We start from the raw sequence: 6,051 nt of genomic DNA, 5'->3' as shown, positions 1-6,051 counted from the left end.
CCTACACGATCCCTCGAACTCATTTAATTACAACAAACAATTTATTAGGTCCATCCGGGATCCGCCCACGGGTATAAAATGGTGGGGAAAGGATAGAAGGAGGGAATAGGTCAGGGGGTGGATCAGGCGCCACTCGTTCGTTCGTAAAACGCCCGAGGAAAGCAAAATTATTCCGTCAGGGGTTGAGCTTCGTGCATCGCCTGGCTGTCATTCTGAGCTTGTGGGTCAAACGATGCCGCAAATTAATGATTGTGGAGCGTACGCTGACGAAGCGATACGATTGACGCAAAAGCTCCCTTTATACTCTATTTTTCTTCGTATATAATAAACTTTATCTTAAAAGGTATATATATATATATATGTCATAAAGCGAGAACGAAAGAGATATACGATATTTAGGGAAAAGTCATTTGAGATATATTCTCTTATCGTGAAAATACGATACTAGTGGATTGAACAGATACGAAAGTATGACGCTACTAAAGACGAAAGCGTGAGATTCGGAGACAGAAGTAGTCTCTCACCGAATCTCTCGACGAATCAAGTTACACCAGAAACCCAGTCCGCTGTGGAAAGCGAGGAGTCGATAGAGATCGCAGGCACCATTGTAACGAACCATCGGCGTAATTGAAGCCGCAATTACATCTTCTCCCGGCGACTTTGTTCATTTCAGTTTTGTTTTTTTTTTTTTTTTTTACCCACATGAATTCGGAATAGCAGATTCTCTAATAAAGAATCGAGCGTATCACGCGCTAACGCAATTCCGTGGAAAGTCACGGGGTTTTCCGTTGATTATGTTTCTCCCGTGAAAGCGAGATTCGACATTAAAATAAAGATCGCAGAAATCTCACATATCAGATCAAGAATAATCCTCTTCCAAGATCTTTATGATTTTATTCGTACCCTTTTTCCTTTCCATATCGCACACACGAACTTGCGATTGATAATCGTCGTGATTTACGACCGCGTTCGCGTCTTTCGCATGATAATTTAGCTGGGTGCGGCTTTCCGAGAGTACATGTGGGTGTTCGCCTCGATGACCTCTGACCCACCGCTCTCCTCCTTCCTGCATCTCCCGCGAGGAATATCCGTCCGGGACGCGCATAAAGAGTTGTCTCGCGCTATCTATCTACCGTTGATAAGATTTGCCACCCGAAACGCTCGTTCGTCATCCTGTAAGCGGCTCGGCAACGTAAGCCGGCACGCAGGCTCGCTTCTTTATTTCGTCCCCACCTTCGGACGCTAACGACGATGTGATCTATTGTTTCCGGGCCCTAACTCGTTTTCCCGACTTCCGCGAGCGATTCGTCACACTAGTTTTATTAATAGCCGTCGGCGATTATCTTAATAGTCACGCCCACGAACCTGGGATTCAGCCAGACAACGTGATCTGTCGAAAGAAGCGGATATTTCGCAATCGTTGTTTCAGCGACAGCCTATCGTGACTTGAGTGACCTTACAAAATTTTTAAACACGTTGGAATGTGATTCTGTTCTCTTCAATAAAAAATCGTTTTTTAAATAGAAAGAGGAATGACCTCCATGATATCCTGCGAATGGCAGAATCTCTTATATCACAGTTATACGTATGTCTTCGTATTCGAGCATGGAATAGTTGACGCTTACGACGATATCTTATCGTGACGTATCACCGTGACGACATATAATACATTCTCTACCGAAATATTACGCATCTGCTTGGCTGTCCAACGCGAGCCCGTGCTCCGTTTCATATATGAGAAAAGGATCTCTCGTCGCCGATCTGGCCCGACCGACGGTTTAGCCGAGGAAGTACAATAGTTTACCCGCGTCTCGCCCAAGGATGGGGCCGCGGAAGCGTCGTCGGAGAAGAGTCGTAAAGACCTTTCACCTCCGCTCTCGCGAGCCGCTTCACTCGCTCGCACGTCGTAAACCATCTCTACGAGTCTCTCGTCTCTCGAATACGATCTGATATTACCGCGATCGTATTATATAAAATATGGCTCCTCTATACACGCTGTAGACTGTTTCCCGGAGAACTGATAGAAGTAAGGTCGCCGGAGAGAAATGAAAAAATCACGCCGAGAGTCATCGATATTCGCGAGAGGAAATGAATAATCGACGAATAGGTATCTTGTAATGAATTCAGTCTGATAAGAATAATATTCGAGTTATCGTTGTTACTTTGCAGCGGAAAACTTGTCACGAATCGCGTCTGTGCTGAGAGTCAGAAAGGGTAGATATCTTTAAGTAATTCGAAATGCAATTATAAAGATTGCGTGTTAAGTTAATTTTAAAATTTAAAAGTAAATTTATAGGATAGATTTACGAAAACAAGATTAATAAAGTTTGCGGTTGTTTGTGAAGTCAACAATTATCGGACATACTAAAATGAACAGGGAAAACGACGTCTAACGACGAGAATAAGTCATCTGTATCGCGCGTTGACTTGCACATTTTCAAGTACAACGTCGTACAATTTCGTTTCATCAAGATAGCCCTTGCCGACGCAAACAAAGTGCTTCCAACACGAAGTAATTAATTACGGTGATCTGATTGCATGCGATTAATCCTGCCGACTTTCGAGCGGATCATTAATTAAGGGTGAATGAATGTCTCGGAGGGGGGGACATGTAGGTACTCCCTCGAGAGGACACGCTCATTTATTTGGAATAATTTAGTTTAAATGAGTAAACCGTCCGCGTGTTTCTTAAAGTTCACGGTCGATATCGTAGCCTCGAGACTCGATTTGCAGCCTTGCAAGATATGATCGATCGTTCTATTAATTCGCGAGACGAATTATTACTTAGCGATATTTACACGCAATTTACATATTATTATTTTTTTTTACTTTTATATACACTGTACACGGTATCTCTCATTCATCAGCGAGACTGAGCTTTTAATTGCTTCGCGAAACACCTGCCGCAAAGGTGTCTGATTCGAAGAGCCTGGATAAAATTCGGAAGAATAGATAACGGATTCCTTTCGCACTAAACTTGTCGGCGAGCTCTCCGGAGAAATTGCTGTACTTTGTACGTATAAACAGCAGCGGGATGTAATTATTATTCGGTACAACGGGCGGGGGCGGGTTTTCCTCGGTCTCGTAACTCCGTGCTTGCGACGACGATTTTTTATTTATACGGCTCTTGTGCCCCCTCTCATACTAGGAGTTTTCTCGCCGGATTCTCTTCTCTCCGTCCCATCTTGCGTCCAATTATTCCGCGCGCCTCGCCGAAGAAAAAGCGCGGCGAAAGCATCGCTTACGGGTCCTCTCCTTCGCGTTCTCCACCTCCTCGTCGCTTTCGTATTCACGAGCTTCGCGAGCGAGGTGAACGCTTAAAACGTGCGGCAACGTTAGGCGGATGTTTTAATTTGTTTGCGCCACGTCGAGCTAAACCGCGTAACCGCCGCACTCTGTTGCGCATAAAAAGCCGGCGCGCGATCGCCACCATCACCACCCATCGTCCAATCTCTCCGAGGAATTCCTACTTTGTTATTTAATTATACGATCACGGCTTCCGGTGTATTCACATTTTGATTATGAAGTAAAAGGAAGAGGGAGGAAAAAAAACGTTCTCTCTCGGAACCCTCTTTCGTGGCGTGATTTCGCCATTTCCCTCCCCCTCCTCCACACCTGGCAACCTTTGTCCATAAGATCAAGCGGTTTAATAACATGATTCAAGGAGCGGCAACGGTCGGTACATTAAGGTCAGGTGGGTCGAGGTATATAAAGATAATAGCCCGCCACCGATCGATCCATCGGCGATAGCTTTTGATAGATCCGAGTACGATGTTGTATACTATGTAAAGCTAGTAGATTGCAACGAACGCGCGGTCAGTTCTGTCAAAAAGAATACAGAGCGCCCGGTGATGGATGAATTTAAATATGTCATCTATTTAATCAATTAACATTACCGGACTGAGAGAAAATTTTGGAACTGGAAGAAATTGATCCGAAAAATTCACAAAATTTGCCGAGACGTCTACAGGAACGATTCATCGGAGTTTCTTCTCAACAAATAAAGATTCGCCGCCGAGAGAGGGGTCAATTTCGATAACGCTGTCGTATCGGTACGACGAGATGCGATGCCTTAATGATGAGATCGGAAAGAGCGCGAGGCGGCCGTGCTCTCGCACACACGGCGGGGTCAAGGCGGGGTCGCGGAGCGTAAAAATAATAATCAATCGAACGACCGGTAAGTGAGAGCTCGGCAATTACGCGGTGGCGGCGGTGCCTGTGCTGCGGTTTGCCCCGGCCACGGCCGCAGGCGAGCTAGCGGGTGAGATCGGGGAGAGAACTTCCTTCTACCGCCTTTAATTCGCCCCCCGTCTCCCCTTCGCGCGGGCGCGCGCGCTATCATAACGTAACAACGCGAGACTCCCTCGCTTTATATTATTAAAAGTTGAAATTCCGGTGGGAGAGCCGGAGCGATCTTGCGGCGAGCCGTTCTACAGGCATCCTCTCTATCCTCCCTTCCTCTCAATCTCCACTTTCCTCGAGCTTCGCTCGATTCGCGCGTCTTTTTCTCTTTGCCCCTTTCCCCCCTCTCCCCTCCCCCTCCCCCCGGTAAACTCATACAAACGTTTATTGGCGCGATACTCTGTGTTCATAACGGCCGCTGGTAGCAATCGTGTTATAGCTCTCCCGCGTTCCCGGAGCATTCCCATGGATAATCGTATTACCATCTATCTTGTACGCCGCCTTGAGATGTCGAATCGAGACTCGAAATACACGCGGCTCTCGTCTTCCGCCTCTTAACCGCGAATAACGATAACTGCTCCCCCTCGAAAGTTTTCTCGCGGTCGACGTGAAAACGCCGGTGCGTTTCTTCTCACACGTTTATCATAATTCGACACGTATGTAACCGTGTCGTCCAGAGATTAAGGGATTAGAGAAATACAAGCGATATCGAGTTTTAATTAAACCAAAATTTACCGTTTATCGCCGACTTTCATTGCCGAGATTTCACTCGTTCGCGATGTACGGCGAGTATATGGTCTCGGTACATCGGCGTTTCGACAATGAGTTTCTCTCGGTTGTCGATCCACCTGACAACCCGATATTGTCCCAAGGTGGTAAAACTGTCCATCGAAGAGTAAAGAGATACGGAGCGAGTACGCGCGTGTGTGCGAGCGAACTATGTGAGTTACGCGACGCGTCCAATTGCCATTTACTCGCAGATTGATTGAAACGCTCCAACGCAGCACCGACGTGGCTGTTAGAGTGTTTTTAAACGAAACAGAGGAGTTAGCAATAGAATTTTTTGTAACGAAAAGCAGGAGAAAATATGGGAAAATTAAAAAACAAAATTTGGGAAATAAAAATATATCAATCAACAGATTATTAGATAAATCGTTAATTATAATTCACGATGGAATATTTCTTGATTGTTTAACAATTTGTTTAAAGTAATTAAAAAATTTCTAGAGTTATTTTATTTTAGAGTTATTTTATTTTATTTTAATTAATCTAATATTTATGTTCCATATTAAGTTCCTAATAAATTATGCTTTTCCTCTCTATATCTCTCTTTCTTTTTTCTCTCTCTCTCTCTCTCTCTCTCTCTCTCTCTGTTTCGTGATAACCTATATTGATTTAATCAATGTAAAAAAATCACACACAGAATTCTTTGCATTCCACACTTTGATAGAATCTCGTTTACGCGTGGAATAAACTGTTCGGGGAATATCGATCACAAGGCGGGATATTTTTATGCTCGCGATATGTTTCTTTTATTTTACGGTTAACGACGCGGTAACCCCCTTGCGGGGACGATCGGCGGGGAATGATCCGGCGCGGTTTTTTTTCGCGCGATTACGTATTATGCTAAACACGCGAAAATGGCTTTTTAAATGAAACATCTACATTTATGTAGTCGACGCGGCGTCCACGATCCGCGTCTCGACCCTCGCGGGACGGTCGCCTGGAACATCATGGTGGAACACGAGAGGAGCAACGGCGAATTAAATGCAATTTTCGTCCACCGAGGCATGCATAACAAATTGTCGAACGTCTTTATACTTAGAAAACTGCGCGCGACATTATGCACGGATCGGGGATAGGGGGGGG

At 45.1% G+C, this 6,051-nt stretch overlaps 1 protein-coding gene across 3 annotated transcripts in view; it reads left to right on the top strand.

The window, feature by feature from the left end:
* Positions 1–6,051, top strand: part of LOC115239159 (ankyrin repeat domain-containing protein SOWAHB) — a 116,303-nt gene that overhangs the window by 68,907 nt on the left and 41,345 nt on the right. The gene's annotated exons all lie outside the window — the stretch shown is intronic.

Source organism: Formica exsecta, unplaced genomic scaffold (assembly GCF_003651465.1).
Source record: "Formica exsecta isolate Colony F162 unplaced genomic scaffold, ASM365146v1 scaffold365, whole genome shotgun sequence".
Lineage (NCBI taxonomy): Eukaryota > Metazoa > Arthropoda > Insecta > Hymenoptera > Formicidae > Formica > Formica exsecta.
This window is presented reverse-complemented; position numbering and strand designations above follow the sequence as displayed.